General features: G+C 37.8%; 1 protein-coding gene across 3 annotated transcripts in view; it reads right to left on the bottom strand.

The window, feature by feature from the left end:
- The window catches only part of pcdh7b (protocadherin 7b), a 393,944-nt gene that overhangs the window by 208,527 nt on the left and 160,740 nt on the right, over positions 1–24,677 (bottom strand). The gene's annotated exons all lie outside the window — the stretch shown is intronic.

Here is a 24,677-nt window from a genome sequence, read left to right as displayed (position 1 = left end):
CATTATTTTAATGACTGCATTCATAAAATTTGTTCAGTGATAGAAGTCAGCATCAGAGGGAAACAACAAATGGTGGAGATCACAGTAGGTCAGGCAGCACCCATGGAGGAAGGGTAAGCTAACTTCAGCTCTGACATAGAGTCATCTAGACTCAGAACGTTAGCTTGCTCTCTCTCTCCATGAATGCTAACTCACCCACTGTGATCTCCAGCATTTCAGTACTGATTCCAGCATCTGCATCAATTTTATCCTTATCATCAGAGGAAACCCATTCATAACTGAACACAACAATTCTATCCGTTGGCCCAGAAATGCCAATCAGGGTCAAAAACAGGGGTAGGGGTGAGGAGAAAGAGGAGTTTTAGGTTTTAATGGTCAGGTGTTAGGGGTAGGATTGATGTGGGTTGGGGAAAGAGGGTAGGATCAGTGAGATGTTGTCGAGAGTGTGGTGCTGGAAAAGCACAGCAAGTCAGTCAGCATCCGAGGAGCAGGAGAATTGACATTTTGGGCAAAAGTCTTTCATCAGGAATCTCAGTGAGATATTGGGTCAGGGACTGACTGGGAGAAGGTTAGGTCAGTGGGATGTTATCTAAGAATAGAAGGTTTGGTTCAGGCAGGGGTTATGTTGTGTCCAGCTGTGGCTTCCCTGGAGAGGAAATGGAGGCAGGGATGATTAGATTGGCAGTGGTGGTTGTTGGGTGCTGGGGTCTCAGCAGTCAGGGAGGTTAATTGTGGGAAAGTGTTTTCAGTGGTGAATTTCAGTGTGCGTATTGGTGAGGTGGGGGTTCAGTTTAAGAATCATTCAGTTAATCGAGAATTTTAATCCTCTAACTTTTTCTGAGCAAATATTGAGTTTAAGTGAGTGAGAACTTCAGAAATTCCAACTCTAAGGGACTCTAAAGGTTCCAGACACACAAGAATAGCCAGGAGGCAATTCAAATTTTCTAGGCAATTCCCAAGCAGTCAATTGCATTAGGACTTCTGCATGGTCTCAATGTGGAACTCCAATCTACCTTGCAGAAACAAAATATCAAGCCATTGGAATTTCTGGGCCTTTATTTCACTTCCATGTTACTGCATTGATGTCCTTACAGTCTATCTCCAATTGCTAAATAATTTGAAGGTAACATGCCATTGCAACTTGTGGCCACACACTTTTTCTGGTAAATTACTAGCTAGTCCTACTATTTAATATTCACTTAATTCTCTTAACCATCTTTTTCTTTCTTTATTAGATTCCTGACTCGATTAATTGGAGGAGACTGCATACATTACAGGCCCTATGGTGTTGCATGTACCATCTGATATTTCTAGTGCCAATTATACCATCTGTGGAAATTTTCCCAGCCAGACCTGCTATATCACACTTGCCAAATTTCCCATCTGTTCTAAAGTTCTCAGTTATGCCATCTGTGCCAACTTTGCCAAGAGTCACATATGCCTGTTTTACAATTGTACCAACAGTGCCACCTGTATTGCAAATGCTTTCTGTGTCGTTTTCCTTAATATGATGCTACCTATGTAAACTGCTGTCTCTTTGACTGTTGCAAATAAAATCAGTTTCACGCAACCCAGAATCAAATGTTCTGAATATATTATAATTATGTACAGACAATGTAGAAAGGATGATTTTCTTTATTCTCCCATCAAAACAATCAGATGACTACTTATTTGAACAAAAGGTTTTTGACCGAGGACATTCCTCATATTTCTATCAGGGCCGTCACGCTCAGTCATGTGAATCAAATGTGTATCTCACACTAATAAATGACCCATTTAAAGCTAACTCATAAAATTGTAATTTTCCCCTTCCTAAAGAATGGAATGTTCATATAATACTTTAAATTAACATCTTCACAGATTGCTGACAAGTAAATTATTGCTAATGAAAAGCAATTGCATTGAAAATTGGAAGCAAATTTTCTACAGATATTTTGAAACTTTAAAATCCATCTAGATCAGGAGGTAACAATAACCTTGCATGATAATATAGTCTAATTACTTTTAGGAGGTTGTCTATTTCAACAAAGGAAACATTTAATTGATTTAGCTTTGGACAAGAGACACAATCATGTTTTAAATCAAAAAAAATGCTGCTTGTATGAATTTGCTCCAGAGTCAGAAAAAGCTATGGACTTCCTATTCCCTGTTGTGCCCAGGATACTGAAAAGCTGGAGGACAAAATTATTACATTTTTAAAAAAAATTCCATTCAATACACTGCAGAAAGAATTACTTGCTGGTACATACTGGTACTTCCTTGCATAAATAACCTTTGCCAGACAATCAGTCACATTTATGAATTTCACAAAATGCCTATTCAGATATCTGCAAGTTTTGGGCATGACAAAGAGCACATAGTAATCATGACTTCACTGTAGATTTTTGGGTTCTAGGCTACATTTCAATGAGTTATTTTCTTCACAAAATCTTAGAACGTCAAAATTTATACAGAACCAAATTACAACTGAATGTTCCTATTATTTTATTATAGAATGATGAAATAATAAGCTGAGGTTATCCAGTTGACTCTTAAGATCTTTTCCATGAATTTGTAATTGAAATATACTGCTGCTTGATGTTCTTGGAAGTTAATTAAGTACTATATGTCCTGCCTAATGCAGATTTCAGATGCTACAATGAATATAAATTATATCTGCCTGCATCATTGTATGTCTATCCTGTTGTTCTTCAGCCATGGACTCCTTAATATGAATAAGTAGAAGTTCCAAGATCTTTATGACTTAATTTTTAACCCTTTTATCCTCAAATTATTTTCACTTCCCCCATCTTCTTTCTGAATGTAATCTTAATTATTTAAATTTCACTTTTTTATTTCAATTTTTTGAGGACTTTGTGCTATTCAGAATGCATATGAGAAACTGAATACTTTATCGGAAGGCAACTAACATCAAGAATTTGAAAGCATGCCCAGGTTAGGGCACACATAATAGAATATGGTATGAACCTCTCTTTGATTTTCCCAACAACCTATTTCAGCCTCAGGATCATTTAAAAAAAAGCCAATGTCTTTCTTGAAGTCATAAACAGAAAAAAATGTCACAGCAACGCATTGAACATCTGGCTCTTTCTCACGATTACGATAGGAGAAGACAGGGGTTGTTGAATTGGGTCAGGTCGATAAGGGGAGATTTGGTGGAGTATTTTAGTGTTGCAATCAATGATAAATATGGATCAGGTTGCCAAATGCAGAAAAATAGGACTAGTTCAGTTTAGGCAACCTGGATGGCATGGATGAGTTAGGTCAAAGGGCTGATTCTGTGTTACATGACTCCAGGTAGAATGTAAAACCGGGCTGATTACTGTAAACCCATTTTATGTGTTCAAACAACTTAATTTTGCTTCTACAGAGGAAAAAGAAACTTTATTTCTACTGCACTTTTCACCACTTCAGGGTCACTTAACACACTTCATAGTCAATTAAATTTTGTTTTAAGCCATTGTCAACACGGTAGCCAAATTGTGTAACAATCTCCAGGAAACAGTGATGTAACAATAACCACTCTATTTCCAATTATACTTTTGAAGGAATAATGTGGTGAGGTATTCAGACAGAACTTCTTTGTTCTTTGTCCAAAGTAATCATTAACATCAGTCTGCAGGGTATGCAGTGTTTGGGTTTAACATCTGATTTGAATATTCATGCTGTCTCTTTAGGGATGTAGGGATTCAATGATTGGGATTTGATGTTAAGGAAGTCTCTGTATTACACGATGGAGAAAGAAGGGGAGAAAGAAGCATTGAAAAGGAATTGGAGGTGGCAGTGGCAGAACAAGGAGTTAAATAACCTGTAGCAATGTGCAAACCCTCCTCCTTCTCATTGAAAGTGGAGTTGCAGATAGATAGAGAAGTGACGAAGGCTTTTGGTGTGCTTGCCTTTGTTGGTCAATGCATTGAGTATGCGAGATTGAAACCGTGTTGTTGCTGTCAAGGACATTGGTTAGTCCACTTTCGAGATATTGCAAACAATTCTGGTCTTCTTGCCATAGGAAGGATGTTATTAAAATTGAAAGGGTTCAGAACAAATTTATTAAAGATTTTGCCAGGGTTGGAAGGTTTGAACTACAGGGTGCAGCTGAATAGGCTGGGACTATTTTCCCTGAGCATAGGTGATGTAGGAGTTACCTTGTAGAGGTTTATAAAATCATGAGAGGCATGGATAAGGTGAGTAGTCATGGTCTTTTTCCCAGGGCCGGGGAAGTGTAAAACTAGAAGACATAGGTTTAAGGTGAAAGGGGAAAGATTTAAAAGGAACCTAAGGGGCAACTCTTTCACGCAGAGGGTGCGTGTATGGAATGAGCTGCCAGTGGTGTTGGTGGAGGCTGGTACAATTACAGTGTTTAAAGGGCATCTGGATGGGTATATGAATAGGAAGGGTTTGGAGGGATATGGGCCAAATCCCGGCAAATGGGACTAGATCAGTTTAGGATATCTGGTCAGCATGGATGGGTTGGACCGAAGCGCCTGTTCCCATGCTATACATCTCTATGATTCTATAACAGCACCTTGAACTAGCAAAAGTGCTAGACTGAAGAGTCAACTAAGTTTTTGTGCTCAAATCTCTGAGGAAAATAAACTAACCTATTCATGAATTCCTAACCAGTTGTCGATGGTGTACACTCTGTTTGGGAGAGGTAAATAATTCAGAATTTTGTAATAAAATTCTTCAAAAGGCTAACTGGTACTATGCATTGCATCTTTAAACATGACAAACATGATGCAGTCAGACTGGTTTGCATCAAAAAAGATAAACACCCCATCCAAATAAGAATTAATATTGTGCTGATATTTTAGTTAGTGGCAAAGAAACTGAGTTTTGCAGGCACACTTGCCTTTAGACTCTCTATGTGCTTTTGCAGTAAACTCACAAATACAGGAGTACTCTATAAGAAAATAGGGTAAGCAATATTGCATCTCCTTAACCAACCAAGCTTAAGAATGAACCAGGACCGGCAAGCTAGAACAGTTAATTCAATATTAAATCATGTACAGAAAGTGAAATAAAGAGAGAAAAAGAAGATGAGGATAAAATAAATCATTCTGATATTCTGGTAAGTGCTAGACCTGTACATGTGGCCACGCATTCAGGAAGATTGAAGTGTATACCACTGTCCTCATTGGCAATAGACTTTGGTAATCCTGGAAGAGCACTCGGGTGAGATAGCAGTAAGGAATGGTGGATGGTGGTGCGGAGTGGTTGTGATTGTGATCACGATCATAATACTGTGGAGCAAATTGATAAATCCCTGGTCTTCAAGATCCTAATTTAAAATATCTGCTCCTTTTAATTGTAGTTACTTGCTGGGTTGCAACACTCACAAAATCTGAACTGTTAGACATTCATCATCAAAGGCAACAAGTCAAATGCATGTTGCTGGAGATCGCTTGAGATCTGAAAAATCATCTGAGGTTAGCTCAAAGCTTGCACATTCAGCCTGTTTAGTCTTGGGTTACCTGCCCAGCAAATAGGCATGGTGACACCCAATTCTTACTCCATTTTGGTTTATTTTGTCTTAAATATTCCACTCTAAACAACAGCCATGTGGTTCTCAGTTGTCACTGTTAACAGGGTGAATCTGTGTTGTGCACAAGTGCCTTAAGTCTTACAAGCAGTAAGTTGCCTTTGGAAATTTGTGAAATTAAGTTTATTTGAATTTTATGATCTCAGTTAGTGCCTTTTTTCTTGGAAAACAAACTGATCAGCAAGATTACATTATGTTGACATAAAATTCTGTTAAAAGAATGTTTTTCTATAGTACCATGAACATTACAGTTGCATACTTTAAATTATTGATGGTAAATACTGTATTGTCACTCTGTGTTAAGTGTTAGTTACAGGCTAAGAATTATATTTAACGCTCTTATTCTATCTGGCATTTTTTACTCCTGCATGTATGACAAATTGAATCTTTGTCCTCCATGAACATTCATATATATGTAAAATACAGCCAAGCAATTAATTCTACTTTATTGCTAGATGAAACATGCAAAAGCCTCAAGCACTGTATGATTAAGTTTGAACATATACTTCAAGAACTGAGTTATGAACAAAGTTCAGTAATTTAATATTATATAGCAGTCAGTGTTCCCCTGACTCTTTAAATGTCATATTTTCCCAAAAATTGTTTGGAAGAACAATTGTCATCTATTTCTGGATTTCTGCAGCTTTCCTGCTGACACATGAATGGGACAACCTCAAGGACATTCAACCCCAAAATGTGGAAAATGTGGCAGTGGGAGATGATTAACATATATAGAATAATAAATACATAAACCAGTTTACAGAATGAATGACCAATTAGATTGAGGACTTTATATGGTGCCATATCAAGCAGAGGATTCAAGTCCAACACTAAAGGTGTGTCAATGAAGTTCATAATAGTGGAGATTTTGCTATTTAGCATTTGGCCATAAAACACCATATGGGTAAAAGAAAGTAAGCTATGAAAACTCATTTTTCCAGAAGGAAATTGACTTCACTTTGTGATCATTACTTCAAATGGATGAAAAATAACAGCTAAATTACGAGTATAAAATGCTCCTCTGAGATCGTGCATACAATCTTTACACACAAACAAGAAAGGTAAAATATGGTATACAATCTGAAGACAGTGGTTCTGAATCCTTTTATGTATAATTGCAAATCTTTTAATACACCAAATTATTTATTCCATCCACATTTAATCAGCACTGGAGGAATAGATTTCCATTTAACGAGAGAGGGAAAAGGATTTATTGGAATGAAACAAACAAAATTCATAGACATGTTAAAACGGTGATCAACATATAAAGAGACAGCTATTTAAAAAAAGCATCTTTCAGCCCATCAGATCTGCCTCGCCAATCAATCATGGCTGATAAGTTTCTCAACCTTCTTTTCCTGCTTTCTCCTCATAATCCTTGATCCCCATGATACTCAAGAACCTATCTATCTCAGTCTAAAATATACTCAATGACCTGGCCTCCACAGCCTGTTGTGGCAATGTATTCCATTATTTCACCACTCTCTGGCTGAAGAAAATTCTCCTTATCTCCGTTCTAAAAGATCCTCCCTTTACTCTACTATTCCCTCGGGTCCTAGTCTCTCCGACCAATGGAAACATCTTCCCAACATCTACTCTGTCCACACCATTCAGTATTCTGTGAGTTTCAATGAGATCCCCCTCCCCACCTTATCATTCTAAACTTCATCGAGTATAAACCCAGAGTCCTCAAATGTTAAGCTTTTCATTCCTGGGACTATTCGCGTAAATCTCCTCTGAACACACTCCAGAACCAAAACTGCACATAATACTCTAAATGTGGTCTGACCAGAAGTCCTCTCAAAATAAATGCCATCATTGCATTTGCTTTTCTAACTACTAACTCAACCTGCAAGTTTACCTTGAGAGAATCCTGGACTAGAACTTCTAAGTCTCTTTGCACGTCAGACTTCTGAATTTTCTCCCAATTTAGAAAATAGTCCATGTCTCTAATCAAGGCATGATCAAAGGAAAGAGACGACATTCAAAAATAATTTCAGGCTTGTCTTCTCCATAAGGACTGAGGATGACTTGCTTCTACTCAGAATCAGTTGGTTCTGAAATGGCTGATCAGTCTATCTGTACATGTGGGGAAGGTGATGCTTGAGGGTTTTTTGGCCCCTGTGCATTCCTGTCAATTTCTCATCATGGGTTTGGTGAATTTCAGAATGAGCTCTCTCACTGTTGGTCACTCCCAATCCAGATTCTCCCATGAATCAACTGTTATGTTTAACCTTTTCAAGGACCCTTTGAAGATACTCAAGTATTTCTGCTGCCCTGGGCGTCTCCTGCCACAACGATGTGGTATGGGAGTGAAGTAATTGCTTTGGGAGTCTGGTTTCAGATGGCGTGTCCTGACTATTGGAGCTGGTTTTGAATAATTAGAGCCTGTATGGTTGTAAAGTTGGTTTGGAAGAGGATGCTACAACTGGACCACCTTACATACCACTTGAAAAATCATGAAAATACATGACTGATGGTATCCCTCCAGTTCTTTAAATTGCTTATATTGTATTGTGCAAAGCCCTGGAGTATTTAAGAGCTTGAAGATCACTACTGCCAATAGTGAACCTTGGTCTCAAGTTTGAGGGCTGGTTCTCAACGGCTCTTTCCTCAGCCAATTAAAGGTTGAGCTGACACCTTGGAGGTAATGCTGAATTATATCATTAATGTCTGCCTTTGTTTGGAGAAGGCTCCCAAGATATGAAAAAAGTTATCCACATTTTAAAGGATTTTACTCTTGATCATGATGAATTGAGGGAGGTAGATGTTTTGCTGTGGAAACTGGTTAGAGTAGACTGTAATAGTAAAGAGGAAGTCAGGGAGAGATAAAAATCATTAAAAATGCAAGCAACATTCACTGAATGATAACCTGGATGCAAATTTCAGGTAAGCAGCTCTCCTGCTTCCTTTAGATAAAGTCTGTCCACTAAAATGTATTATGGCTTTTAGCAAAACTTGCTGAACAGTTGACCAATGAGCTCCATCATGCTCTCAAACAATATGAAAAACTCCCCCATTCAAACAAATTGAAAACTAAGAGGCTTTAGAGAAAATAGTTAAAAAACACACAACACCAGATTATGATCCAACAGATTTATCTGGAAGCACTAGCTTTCGGAGTGCTGCTCCTTCATCAGGTGGTGATGAATAATTCAAGCCCGTATGGTCGGAAAGTTGGTTTGGTAGAGGATGCTATTATTGCACCACCTTACATATTACTTTGGAGCACAAAGCAACGTGTATTCATTCATTCAAGTAATTAAAATAGAGTCAGAGAGATATACTGAGGCAAGTGTCCAGAACCCAGTGTTGGGATAACTACTGCTTCCCATTCACATAAATAATTTGAGCTCAAAACACTCAATTCAAATTTGCTGATATCAAATTAGAAGGACCATGTAGCTAAGAAGTCTCAGAATTGATTGAACAAATAAGCATCTAAACAGAAGTCAGGTTAAAATTTAATGTACAGATGTGTGAAGTATTACACAGAGATAAGTAAAATAAGCAGCACACATCTGAATGCTGAAGTGCCTAAGAATGAAGCCTGACAAGATTTAGGAAACTTAGCAGACTATCTTGAGAACCTAGGTAAAAACAATGACTGCAGATGCTGGAAACCAGATTCTGGATCAATGGTGCTGGAAGAGCACAGCAGTTCAGGCAGCACCCGAGGAGCTTCAGCAAAATCGACGTTTCGGGCAAAAGCCCTCTTGAGAACCTAGTCTTAATCTTAACTTTACGACACACTAAGTAGGAAGAAATCAGCAAAAGTGAGGACTGCAGATGCTGGAAACCTAAACTAAGTAGGAAGAGTCCAGCACTGCCTGGAGAATTAAGACGTTTTTAACAGTATGCTTGTCCGTGAGTTTATAACAAAGCACTGATTTTGCATCAGATTTCCAATTTTCCTCATTAATTAGCTTGATCTAACCTCAGCTCTTATTTCAGCTGAAATGTGTAACTAGATTGTGCACAGGTGAAAGTTGAAGGATTGTCAGAAATACCAACAGAATAAGGAACTGCAATAGATTCATACAGTTGTAAGGCAGCATCTCACTTTACTGATGCCTGTCTAAAGCTCCAGCTGCAGATTTTAAAAGCACACAGAGAATGTGTTTCCACACTGCTGGGAAGAAGAAGCTGGACACAGAGAAAAAGAATATGTGGCTGTAAATTGCTCAGGCGGTTAATAATCTCAGTGTGTTACCACTCTATTAGATAGAGTGCTGGAAAAGGTATAATGGCTTAAACAGAAAGGGAAATGATGATAAAATGACCCAGTGTTCTTATATTTATCTAACCTCTAGCCTCCTCACTCTATCTTCTTAAGACTCCTCCTGTATCTCACTCCTTATACCAGCTTATCCTTCAGGTGCATTCATTGCTCTCTATCTCAGCATCAATTCACATTTCCATCTGACTATCTAACACTGACATAAACCATCACAATGCAGTCACACCTATTCCTGACAATACAGTGAACCTGTACAAATGCTGTCCATCTATTCATTGAACATATTGCGTTACTCTCATTCAAAGATATTTTATGTCTCTCCTTAGAGAAGAAAATAACAGATAACTCAAATTAAACGACTAGCCATCTCAATACTGCCAGCTGCAAAGCAATAAACATTGGAGATAAGCCAAGTCTTGGCATGCCAGGTGGTCGGATATGGAGTTGCTCCCTAAGTTACTTCTCGATAGAATTAAATATAACACTGTCACATGGCATACAGCACTCACTCACATTGACCTGATGTCAAAACCTGTGAAACAGGATGATGTTCACAATGATAACTTAATATCAAACCAACAGAAGGTTTCAAACAAAGTACTCTAGCAATCAATGTTCAAATTCTTGTATTTTCTGGTATATGTTAATGAGTTAGACTTTGGTATTATGGGGCACAATGTCAAAACTTACAAATGATACAAAATTTGGAAGTATTATGAATAATCAGTGTTCAACCTTAATGAACATAGGCAGAATGAGTGGTTAAGTAGCAGGTGAAATTTAATGTTGAGAAGTGTTAATTGATTCAGTTTGCTTAGAAGAACATAGGAATAATACAAAACACAATGTGCAATTCGAAAGGGGAAGCAGGAACTGGAAGACCTTGATGTTTATGTTCATATATCATTGAAACTGGTTAGACTTTAGCTGCATTTCAGCTCAGATAGAAGTTGAAGGATTGTTAGAAGTAGCAACAGAACAAGGAACTGCTGTATTCATACTGTTGCAAGGCGACACCTCGCTTCACTGATACATTTCTGAAGGTCGAGCAGTAGACCTGGAAAGCACACAGAGTAATTTTTTCCATGCTGCTGGGAGGAAGAAAATTAATAAAGTTTAATAAAGCATACAACATCCTTGAATTATAAATAAGGGTCTAAAGTAGAAAAATAAGGAATTATGTTGGTGGTTGATCCTCAAATGGAGTACTTCATCCATTTCCACACACCATCCTTCAGGAAGGATGTGTCGGCCTTAAAAAAGGTGCGGGAAGGATTGACAAGAATGGTTCCAAGGATGAGGAACTTCAGTTGCACAGAAAAACTGAAAAGTCGGGAATTTCTCGTGGAGAAGAGACAGTTGAATGGAGACTTGATAGACCTTCTCAAGATAATGGGATATGGATACAATAGATAGGGGGAAACTATTCCCATTGGTGAAAACATTGAGAGTTAGAGGGTGAAGATTAAGATCATTGGCAAAAGAAACAATGGCAACCACGATGAAAAAAACCTTCACAAGATCAGATCGAGATCTAGAATGGACTGTTCTAGATCAATTAAGATCTAGAAGGGATTGTCTGAAAGTATCACAGCTTCAATTGGTAAGACATTACAGCTAAAGATGAGTAATGGATGTTTGTGAAAGGAATACTTTGGTTGAATTGCTTCGTGATGTAAGTGGGATGTGTGTGCATGTGTGTGTGCGTGGATGGGTGTGTATTAGAGGGGAAAAAAGTCCAGAAATTGGCTGCATTGCTGAACACACTCTGCCCACATCAAATCCTTGTTCCTTCTGCTCCTCACATTACCCCTCCTCTTCCTCCTCCTCTCAGCATCTTTTGCCTGCATGAACTCTGATCCTTGCTGCTGCATCACCTAGTGCAAAGTGCAGCATGTCACTATCACTTTGAATACTTCAGTTGGTGCATAATAAAGAGAGCCTAAAGCACATCTTCAATACCTGATTGCTTGTTCAAAGATGGCTCTGGTGGGTTGTTGGTTCTGATAGTATCCCTCCTGGACATCACTGTCTGAGGTCCTAATAGGTGTCAGATCTTCAGTAAGCTGCTCTTGTCTGCAGCTCCTGATTTGAGGTGACAGCAAGAGCTTCCATAAATATATGAAAAGAGACCAAAGTTAACAGAGGCCCCTTAGAAATAGTCATGGGGAACTAGGCAAATAGTCATGGGAAACTAAGAAATGGCAGAGGAGTTAATTGAATATTTTTTTTCAGTCTTCACAGCAGAAGACATCAATAGCCTTCCAAAGTTACTAATAATCAAGGGGGAAAAAAAAGATGAGGAAATACATACGGTAATTGTCAGTAGAGCATTAAGTTTTAGAGAAAAACAATGAGGCTAAAGGCCATAAAAGGTAAGAGCAAAAATAGGCCACTCAGCCCAAGAGTCTGCTGCACCATTTAACAAGATCATGGCTGATGTGATAATCCTCAACTCAACTTTTCTGTCTTGTCCCATTACCACTCATTCTCTTACTGAGTAAAAACCTGTCCAGCTCAGCACTGAATATACTTAAAGACATAGCTTCAAAAGCCTCTATGGTAAAGAATTCCACAGATACACAACCCTTTCCCGGAGAGAAGAAATTCCTCTTCATTTCTGTCTTACACATGTAGTGTTTTATTTCAAAATTGTGTCCTTTGGTCCTAGATTCTCCCACAAGAGGAAACCTTTCTGCATTTAGCCTGTCAAGTTCTCAAAGCAACATGTATGTTCCAATAAGATCACCTCTTATTCTTCTATATTCCAACGAGTACAGGTCCAATCTACTCAACTGCTTCTCATAAGACAGTCCCTCCATACTTGGTATCAGCCTCTTTGGACTACCTTTAACGTCAGTATGTCTATCTTTATTTAAGGGTCCAAAACTGTACACAGTATTCGAAATATGGTCTGACGAGTATCTTGAATAATTTTAGCAACATCTCCCTACTATTATACTCCATTCCCTTTGAAATAGATAAACATTTCATTTGCCTTCCCTATTATCTGCTGAACTTGAACGCTACTTTTTTTTTGTGTGATTCATGGATGGAGATTCCCAAATCCCTCTGTTCCATTGCTTTCTGCAGCCTAACTCCATTTCAATAATACTTAACTCCTCCACTCTTCTTGCCAAAATGCAAAATCTCACATTTTCCCACATTATATTCCATTTACTAAGTTTTTACCCACTTGCAGATTCTTATTTATCATGCTCAACACTTGCTTTCTCACCTATTTTTGTATCATTTGCAAACTTGGCTACAGTACATTCACTTTCCTCATTCAAGTAATTAATACATTTTCAAAATAATTGTGGCTCCCAACACTAATCCCTGTGGCACTCCATAAATTGCAGGTTGCCGTCCAGAAAATACTCCCTTATCCCAATGCTCTGTCATCTATTTGTTAACCAATATTCTATCCATATTAGTATACCAACTCCAGCACCATGAGTTTTTATATTGTTAAGTAGATTAATGTGTGGCACTTTATAAAACACCTTCTGCACTTACCCTTACACCACAACCATTCTACATGGTTTTCATGCCGCCTCATCATCATGTCATATTGCACATTACATTCCATTTCCGAGCCATGTACCTAGTATTCACCATAGGAAGGCCTCTGGAGGCATGCAAAGATTTTTAAAAATTTCCTCCCAATCTAAAAGAGCTTTAATTCATACACATTTGATACTGAAAAAACTCCAATTCAAAATTGTTAGATCTCATCAATTGTTCAATCTGTTATTAAAAAATATTTTCAGTTACCACTTTGAAAACCATTAATCCTTTAATAGTCCCTGTCAATCAAATATCACGTCAGCATCCATCCTACAGAAATAAGATATTTCTTCATTGCTTGTCAACTTGATCTGAGGATTTACAATAATCTTAGCTGACATAACAATCCTTGGGAAATATAATAAAGAACTCAAATCAAACTATAGGAACAGGTGGTGTTTTATTTTTATCTAAACGAGATGGCCTGGCAATAAGAGGATTAGCAGCCAGAGGGTTTTTTTAATTCTAACTGACAGTTTCAGCCTATTTCACTTTCCTAAGTTTAAATGGCTGGAGTTTTGTAAAAACATCAAGCCATATTACATAAACAGACGTTACCTGCACTTCAAGAGCACTTATGTTAACCCAATCAAATTATGATTCTCACACTGTGGGTCAAGACCCTAGGAACAACTAAAAAACAATCTGTTTGAACTCATGACTGATGTCATATAGGCTTGTTGAGTTTAGATTTCCTATCTATGCCTCACTCTTGTTTGTCGTAAAAATTAGATTTTTAAAAAATGCTGAAGATTTCGACATCTTGGACTTACTTGCCATTTTTAAGTGTCTCTAAAGTGAGCTCAACTTCACAAAATTCAACTTTTTACAATCAGACAAAGCTGTGATTTAACTGTACGCTGCTCTTACTAGCCAGTATTTTGAATCCTATGCTCAGTTTTACTCCCAATGAAACAAGTATGGCACTCAAGTGCTGGAGGCTTTCTGTCAGCATGATATGACCACTTGCCAATAGCAAGGTGTTGATCTTGTGCTTTTCGATATATTAACCCATGTGACATAAACTACAGAATGATGGGTTCATATTGAGTCAGATACATGGAAGTTTATTAACAACTAACAATGTGCAATTATATGGTTCTCAGGCTACATATACAATCTGGGTTGTATGCTTACTTAGATTACTAATATATCACAAAGACAAGTGATTGGTTGACAAGCTGCTTGCTAACTGGCTAACTGTCTGAATAGAGACTAAAGCAAAGATTTTTTCTGCAATGATGGTATATGATATGATCTAGCTATTTTAAAGGCAAAGTGCCTTCCTAAGATCAGTGCAATCATACAACAGAGACATAGTGAAGACTCATGCAGATAATTATTTGTGTCTACATTATGACTAAAGAACATGGCTTTTCACACTAGAAATGAGGTAGTTATATGCAAATAGGCATTGTGGCTCGGGGTATGTATAAAGTTACTGCAGAAATTCATTTCAATCTGTTAGACAAAATAATGCACCAGAGAAAACATTTAGGACTGATGCCTAAGAATTCTTCACACACAGCGTGATAACATTGAACAGAATCCCACACAAACTGTTTGCTTTCATCCTTTGAGGTGAAGATGACCATATCCACCACCTGAATGTTTGGTAAAATTCTGGGTATGATTAGGCCAAACTGTTTCCAGAAGGTTCTGCAACAAATATGGCAGAGTACTGCAGCTGATTAAGCTTTGGATGAGCTACTGGCTCAGTATTTCTTCTCTTCGTGTCTTTTTTTCTGCATCTTATATGCAATTACCTGTAAAATACACCTCACCATTTTTAATTTGGTTGTGCCACGCACAGTGATCCTGTGTACCTTTCCCAATACCCTAATTCAACACCAAAACTATATAACACCATCAGAGTGCTACTGAAGCACAGAAAATAGGAGCATGAGTAGGCCATTTGGCTCTTCAAGCCTGCTCCACCATTTGTAATGATCCTGGTGATCATTCAACTCAGTAGCCTGTTCCTGCTTTTCACTCACATCCTTTGATCTTTTAGCCGCTAAATACTAAATCCAACTGCTGATTGAATTCAAACAATATTTTGGCCTCAATTCTTACTGAGTTAGTGAACTTCCACAGGTTTAACATTCTTAGGGTAAAGAAATTTTCTTCATCTCATTCCTAAATTGTCTTCTTGTATCCTTAGATTGTGGATCCTTGTTCTGGATTCCCTGTAATCTCGTAATCAAATCCTCTTGCTATGAAGGCCAAGATACTATTTACTTTTGTGACTGCCTGCCACACCTGCATACTTATCTTCAGTGACTGCTGTACGACAACACCCATATTGCATTGCACATTTCCCTCTCTCAACTTTTGCCTTTCAGATAATGGTTTGCCTTCCTGTTTTTGCTCCCAAATGCCCAAATGTCCCAAACTCCGCCCGCACTCACCACAGAAAATTCTCTTTCTTAAGTGATTGTCAGGCATTTTGGCTACAACCTCACAGTTATATAAAACCTTTTACGTTTTGAGGAACAATCTCCAGTTTCAAAGGACAGTCATATTCAATTTCAAATATTGACTCTGTTTCTCTCTTGACAAATGCTGCCAGACCTGAGTTTCTCCAGCATTTAATGTTTTCATTTCAGCTCAGTTTTAATGTCTCAATACAATGTGGATGACTTGCATGCCAGCTCAGATGAGCACATCACTGTCTAGTATTTTAACGAGCATCTAATATTCAGAAGCTTTCAAAGGTAGCTTGAGTGAAATAGAGTAATGTGATAATGATGCAATGAGTAATATAAGTAATCAAATAATGGAGTACAAACCTGCACTCATTTAAGTAACAACTTCATGTAGTAATGAAGGTGCATCAAACGGATTCACCTTAGCTGGCCTGAATGCCTTTCTTCATTTGTAGTTTTTGTGGATCATGTAATCTAATTAATTTGTAAACAATTCTTTTTGAACACAATCTCATTGCATTCATTACCTGAAGCAATGCTAAGAATAAATGTTATAGCATTATCAGGATTATCTTTTCTCCAATCATTTTTTGTCTGCATACTGTAAATAGGAGGGAATTAGAACTGACTCCTGTTTCCTTAAATTATTGTCCTCCAGAGTTCTTCCCAGCTGTTATTTTCTTCTACCTCTTTTTTGCCAACACACTAACACAACACTGACTTAACAAGTATTAATCTTGTTTTAAACCTTCGCTGACAAAAGCTTGTAAAATGCTTTTGAGGTAAATGATATATGCTGGATAATTTCCGTCAACTAATTTTGTTATCCTCTGGTAGAACTTCGGTAATTTTTAGACCAGAAGTTTTGCTCTGAATACTCACTGATTATTCTTTATTGCTGTAAGCTATTTAGGTAAAAAATGGTACTCCCTGTAAAAATCGTTTTCAGTATTTTCCCCAGACTCATATTAGACTAATTGCTTTTCAATATTTTGATTCTGCTCTCACTTCTTTGAACATCAGAATTACAATCCAACAGTATAACCTTCAGTCCTTAGGGTTTTTAAAATCATGAAGTTCCTAAAAATAGTAATAAGTGGATTGCCTAATTCCACATAATTTTTTTGATAATCAATGACATATCACTTTTGATCCAGATACTTTCCCAGTGTTTATTGCTGATTAATTTACTAATGTTAGCCTAACCACCTTTTTAACTTTGACTTTGTTAATTGGATTAATGGAACTTTTAAATTTTCCAATTAAGTTATAGTCCAATTTACACAAATACATTGTATTATTACATAAGTGAAGTTAGCGACCTGGTCTGTGCCAATTGACCAACTACACTACTTCCTAAAAACCCACACAATGTTAGTGAAGAAACATAGTTCCAACATGTTATGGACTAGGACAGACCACTCAAAACATTCTTGAGCAAGCAACTCTGATTCAAAGTTTGTGAGAAGATTTGTAGCTCGGGTGCTCGTTGTTGTGGTTCTGTTCGCCGAGCTGGGAATTTGTGTTACAGATGTTTCGTCCCCTGTCTAGGTGACATCCTTAGTGCTTGGGAGCCTCCTGTGAAGCGCTTCTGTGATCTTTCCTCTGGCATTTGTAGTGGTTTGAATCTGCCGCTTCCGGTTGTCTGTTCCAGCTGTCCGTTGCAGTGGTCGGTATATTGGATCCAGGTTGATGTGCTCATTGATTGAATCTGTGGATGAGTGCCATGCCTCTAGAAATTCCCTGGCTGTTCTCGGTTTGGCTTGTCCTATAGTAGTAGTATTGTCCCAGTCGAATTCATGTTGCTTGTCATCTGCGTGTGTGGCTACTAAGGATAGCTGGTCGTGTCATTTCGTGGCTAGTTGGTGTTCATAGATGCGGATCGTTAGCTGTCTTCCTGTTTGTCCTATGTAGTGTTTTGTGCAGTCCTTGCATGGGATTTTGTACACTACATTGGTTTTGCTCATGCTGGGTATTGGGTCCTTCTAGGAGAAAGTTAGGACTGCAGATGCTAGAGATCAGAGCTGAAAATGTGTTGCTGGAAAAGCGCAGCAGGTCAGGCAGCATCCAAGGAGCAGGAGAATCAACGTTTCGGGCTCATGCCCGAAATGTTGATTCTCCTGCTTCTTGGATGCTGCCTGACCTGCTGCACTTTTCCAGCAACACATTTTCAGCTTGTATCGGGTCCTTCGTTCTGGTGAGTTGTTGTCTGAGAGTGGCTGTTGGTTTGTGTGCTGTTATGAGTCCTAGTGGTCGCAGTAGTCTGGCTGTCAGTTCGGAAATGCTCTTGATGTATGGTAGTGTGGCTAGTCCTTTGGGTTGCGGCATGTCCTCGTTCCGTTGTCTTTCCCTTAGGCATCTGTTGATGAAATTGCGCAGGTATCCGTTTTTGGCGAATACATTGTATAGGTGTTCTTCTTCCTCTTTTTGCAGTTCTGGTGTACTGCAGTGTGTTGTGGCCCTTTTGAATAGTGTCTTGATGCAACTTCTCTTGTGTGTGTTGGGGTTGTTGCTTTTGTAGTTCAGGACTTAGTATGTGTGTGTGGCTTTCCTGTATACCTTTGTGGTGAATTTCCGAACTGACAGCCAGACTACTGCGACCAACAGCGCACAAGCCAACAGCCATTCTCAGACAACAACTCACCAGAATGAAGGACCCAATATCCAGCATGAGCAAAACCAATGTAGAGTATAAAATCCCATGCAAGGACTGCACAAAACACTACATAGGACAAACAGGAAGACAGCTAATGATCCGCGTCCATGAACACCAACTAGCCACGAAACGACACGACCAGCTATCCTTAGTAGCCACACACGCAGATGACAAGCAACATGAATTCGACTGGGACAAGCCAAACAGAGAACAGCCAGGGAATTCCTAGAGGCATGGCACTCATCCACAGATTCAATCAATAAGCACATCGACCTGGACCCAATATACCGACCACTGCAACGGACAGCTGGAACTGACAACCGGAAGCGGCAGATTCAAACCACTACAAATGCCGGAGGAAAGAACGCAGAAGCGCTTCACAGGAGGCTCCCAAGCACTGAGGATGCCACATAGACAGGGGACAAAACGTCTACAACACAAATTCCCAGCTCGGCGAACAGAACCACAACAGGCAATTCAGATCATAAATTTGTTATTTGCTTCGGTAAGTGTTCAGTGAGAATTACCCAGATTAAGTTAACAAGGTTGACTACGAGGTTTTAAAACAGACAGCAATTTATTCACAAAATTACAAAGAAACACAAAGAATAGAATAAAAAACCCCGACAGAACTCAGCCTCTCCAAACTAGACTTAATTATGCTGTTCCAAACATACACAACATTCCCAATAAGCAAACTCCCATAAAAACAGTTAAAAAATGGAACAGATGCTTGCAGGTTGAAGTTAGAAGGGCAGAAAGAGAGACAGCCTGTTTCCACTCAGCTCAACTTTTAACTGGTTCTGGACTGAACTGCCCAGCTTGAGAGCTGACCACTCCCCTTTCATTATACAGGTCACCTCTAAAATATGAGCACTATGGCTTGAAGTTTCATCTGTTTACATATAAATGAAAAGGCTTCTCAATAACCTTTAATTTCTGTACCAAACCAGTCTAATCAGAGTCGGGAGTGTTTTAGTAACCCTCTGAAAAAAAAGCAAGGACACAGTATTCTTGAGAAAAGGAACAGCTTTTAGAAAAAAGGGGCCAGCTTTGTGACATACAATAATGTAATGTGTACTCTTTGTGTTGATATTCATATGCCAAGAAACCATTTCCCAAAAGTGGAAGGAGATACCACAAAAATGTAGAACAATAATAGGATTTTGTTCAATGAAAGGGTATTGAATACGCATATCCTATTTTTTTAAAAAAGGAAATTACTTCTGGATGCCACATAACCAGAAGGACATGAATGTTTTGGAGAGGGTGCAGAGATTTACCAGGATGCTGCCTGGTCTAGAAGGTTGTACTTATGAGGAGAGGTTGGAAAATCTTGGATCGTTTTCATGTGAAAGTCAGAGGCTGAGGGGCAACCTGTCAGATGTCTACAAGATTATGAGAGGCATAGAGAGGCATAGTCAGAGGCTTTTTCCCCAGGGTAGGAAGGTCAACTAAAAGAGGACACAAGTTCAAGATGAGAGGGTAATAGTTTAGGGGAGATATGCAGGGCAAAGTTTTCAGTCAGAGGGTGGTGGGTGCCTGGAATAAACTGCCAGTGGAGGTGGTGGAACCAGGCAAGTTAGCAATGTTTAAAATGCATCTTGATGAACACATGAATGGGAGGTGTACAGAGGAATAGAAACTACACATGAGCAATGCGTAACGGGTCTAAATAAGGAATAGGAATTGGTGCAGGCTTGGTAAGCCAAAGGGCCTATTCCAATGCTGCATTGTTCTTGGTTCTTTGTACTGGTACTTTTCTATTACTATAGATAAACAGAAACCAAGTAAAGAAACCAAGTAAAACTAAAAAAGAATAACCTCTGATAGATAATATAATAATGAAAAAGAATAACATGATAACTTAAAAAGAGTCAGCAGTGTGATTAAGAAAGTTAAAAAAAAAATTTTTGAAATGATAAACAACAACAAAACATTTTATAATTGTATCAGTAGCAGAAAAAAAGCCTATGACATGACTTCAGTCCATCTGTATGAATTTGGAAGCAGTCCAAAATAATACTTTCTAAAGAATAATTCTTGAAAAACTGACATTTCTGTTGCCTTTTGGGTACGTTAGGACTGCTGGCAGAACTTGAGCATGTCTTCTGCAAATAAGACTTGAGACAAGTTATTAATTATGGATTGCATAATAAACTAAAACTTAAGTACATATTTAATAATTTGACCATTTTGCACATAGCATTTTGGGTGAAAATTAAATTGAATTTCCTGTATACGTTCAGATTATCTGACTGCTAACATGCTCACAATGGAATATGTTTATTCAGGTCAGCCCTTGGTTGGCTAACAATAACGTTCTTTTCAGAGATCACAAACAATGATGTTTCTGGCCTGGTGTCACAACAGAAGCAATGAAAATTAATGGAAATCTCTTATTCTAGTGATTTTCGTACTCCACTGAGTATGTCAGTTAGGCCAAGAACAAGAATATGAAAGTCCTAATTAAAGACAAACATTGCTGGAGAAACTCAGCAGGTCTGGCAGCATCTGTAAGAAGAAAGAAGAGTTAACACTTCTAGTCTGATGACTTCTTCATTAGAGCATAACCATTCAGCTGGAACTTCCGCAACATCTACCAAAGTAACAGCAGATAAATGGGACTTTGTGAGTTTTACACATACTCTCTTCTAGTAATTAAAGAAGTTGTCTACTCAACACAATTTTGTCAGCTTTGAACCATTCATCCATCAAAACTGATTATTTTTAAAAAGTAAGGCATGATTAATTCAGTACGCTTTCTGGTGTGCCTATTAGTATCTTTCTTAACTTCCTCACAAGAATTTATAGAAACAAGTGGTTATCATTTGCTCTATGTCATTGGCTCTTCAGGAGATTGGTTCTACTCCCCCCCCTGCTATTTTCATTCAGCCCCTAGACGTTTCTTGGTTTCCAATATATTTCCGATTCCCAATTGACTGAGTTCAACCATTAAATTGTTTCTGCTAGGAGCATCCAGTGAGCAATTACAAATGAGAAAGTGTGGATGAAAGGGTGATTGTTGAAGATATTGAGAAAACTTGGTGTAAAGCAAAAAGCAAAATTACCTCTATTTTTAACTTTAAAATTAAAACATAATAAAGGGAAACTCAATTTCTAATTTTATTTTAGGGAAAATGTAAAATTGGAAATTTTCAACATTCATAGGAACTGTTCCAAACATATGTCCACTTCACCTAATCTTGATTTGTTTCAAGAACAAGAAGATCTTTACCAATGCCACTAATTTTACAATCAAAATAGGTAACAATTCATATTATTATTTTCTTTAGCAGAACTTCTGTACGAAATACCTCTTTTCTTTGTGTTGCACTTAATTAACAGTCTTGTCCAGAATTTCTGGTAAAACGTTACTCCCTTTGTTATTTAACCGTGAACGGTAATTGAATGAAACGCTGGGCTGAATTTCTGCAGAGATGACAGACTTCAGGGACTTTCAAAAATGACAGCTGGGACTCAGTTGCCACAGCTCCACTCCTATTAATTACACAGGGGAATATGAACTCAGCAGAGCTATTTGAAATTAGCACTAAATGTGATTAGGTCCCAATTTACTTGTTCAGAGGGCCTTAACTCGCAATATTTATGAACAAATGAATGGAGTTGACACAAATGCTCCCGAAAGGCAGACAAATTCTGTTTAATTTTCATGGTTTATAGTTAATGAAATCCCAAGCCCTTTAAAGGTGAAGCAAACAGGATATAGCTGTCAGTTGAAATTTCAAAGTAAGTGCGATTGGAATATATTGATTAACACACAATCGAGTGTCACTTATGAGAAAAACAGTACTGACTGTTCTTGCAGTTCAGTGGTGTTCATTGCAGACATCTCCCAAGTATTATTATTATGGCTGAGTCCATTATGAAAGCTTGGGTGAGTTTCAAAAGTTTAAAAGGCACTTATCTCAGCATGCGAGCAGTGGAGGTATGTGGGCAATATGAAGAATGGATAGGTTTCATACGTAGTATGAGATGATATAACAATAATGCGGAATGTGGTGGCACAGGGACATAGGGAATAAGTGAGGGATCAGAGTGTGTGAAGAGTGAGGGCTAGGGGGCCTAGCATTTTCTTAAACAACTGAGACAAATTTTATCCCACTGAACTAAGATTGGCTTTGTAATAATTTTACCTCATTAGTGTGTCTGACTGAATCCTGCAGCACCTTCCGAGTGCAAATTGCATGTGATGGGTTCCTTTATATTAAACTGATTGAGCCTAATCAGGAAACTTCCCAATTTGAGTTATTTACTTTAGTACCAAAAATCCAGCCTGTTAATTCTGCTTCTCTCTCCCGTAAAATTGTCAGACCTCTTGATATGACTAGCATTTTCTGCTTTTATTTCAGACCTCCACCATTATTTTGTTAAATACTATTAATCCTGAATGCTGGGATAGCATTGAAAAGTTAACTCGACAGTATCCCGTCCACTCTTTGTTGATCAATATTGTCTATGGGTTTACTTCTGAAATGTTGTCACATACACCTAATGCTGTCCACTCTCAAGGATCACAACAATTTTGGTTAATCAATCTTGAAAATGTATAGCTTCAATGACACCTATTAGAATTTATTTAATGTTGATATTTTCATACTTTTGATGATTTTAGAAAGAAACATTTTGTGGTGCAGTGAGTAACACCCCTGCCTCTGACTTACAATCACTGAACTCAAGTTCTGATGGTGTCAGAGAGTGCATTACCAACATTGCAAAACAGGTTAATTATCAACCTGTAAATCCTTCTAGTCTGCCGTGACAGGTGGTAAGATGGAAGAGTCTCCTGATCTCCTCTGCCTGATGCAAAGAGATACTCCTCAAGCTATTGCAGCTGGCAATCTCTACTCCAGAAACAGACATACTGACATGTGAAACAGCATGTTTTGTCTGTCTCATATAGCACTAAATATGGAAAGTAGCTAAGTCTAAAATGACTAAAAATTGCATTAGAGATAAATCAGTTAAATGAATTACCTGCTCTATATAGCATTCCATATGGTTCCTCCTTATCTTGTAGACTTAGTAAATAATTAAAATAGCATTAAACATGCAGCAAGTTAAAATATGATTTATGCTGGAAACATTTCAAGTTATGACATTTGGGCAAAAAAATGCATGTACAATAATTCAGTGAAGGAAACTGCATACAATATATAAAGACAGAATGTGCCCATAGATTTTCAATTTCTATAGTAAAACACAAGACATTTCCCTGGCAAGAATTTGTTTAAATGGGAAAAATAAACACTTGAAGATCTACTCATTTTGAATTGCTTCAAAGATGCTAGCTAACAAATGTAATGATGATAGATTATTTTTATGTGAGATTGATCCTTTTCAATACATATTGCTAAGTCTGAATAAATAAATATGTAGAATAATTTGAATAAGAAACAAAAATGCACACAATACATCAACATGTAATTTTTTTATTGCGTCAAAGTGGTGATTAACTTGATTTTATCTTTGTTATGTTAATTGTAATACTTTCTTTAAATCTATCGTAATCCATTTTTTTCCAACTAAAATAAAACACTCTCAATGGGATTTGAATCTTTTACTAAAATAACATTTAACATTTTGCACAAGACTCTGATGATATACATTGGAAGCAATGACAATTTAACCAACTGTGTCGTCACCCTTAACCTATTGAAATCACATGCCAATCTAGATCACAGTTCTATTTTAAATTCCACGAAGAACAAGAATAAAAAGGAATAGACTTGTTGGGCCGAAGGGCCTGTTTCCACACTGTAATGTAATGTAATCTAAAAAAAATATATTCTGATGTGAATTCACACTGATGTTGAGTTCATAGGGACTCTTAAGTAGCATTTTTGCGAGTGATCATTTCCATCTCTCACTACCAATATTTTAACCAAGGAGACAGGTCAGGGAGGCAGAGACCTTAGTAATTTGAAAATAGACATATGAAAAAGCAACTAAAAAAAACCAGAAGTATACAGGCAATATCTTTCACCAGCTCTGGAATTCTCTGCCAATTTGAGTGAAGTATGAACTTAATCTTCTCATCTTATTTTGATGAAGCAATTATAGTTCTTTTGTGACTTCAGCATGGCACATTTAGAATCCAATCAACTTTCATAAGGATCACAAAGAATATATTGAAGAATAATGAAATTATAGAACAGAATACAGCTGAACATTATGTGGATCCTGTCAAAGAACTAGAGCTGGCAAAATCGGTAATAT

Source organism: Chiloscyllium plagiosum, unplaced genomic scaffold (assembly GCF_037043375.1).
Source record: "Chiloscyllium plagiosum isolate Xiang-an unplaced genomic scaffold, Cpla_swu_hap1 HiC_scaffold_1, whole genome shotgun sequence".
Lineage (NCBI taxonomy): Eukaryota > Metazoa > Chordata > Chondrichthyes > Orectolobiformes > Hemiscylliidae > Chiloscyllium > Chiloscyllium plagiosum.
The sequence above is the reverse complement of the archived record's forward strand: the minus strand, read 5'-3'. Positions and strand labels throughout refer to the sequence as shown.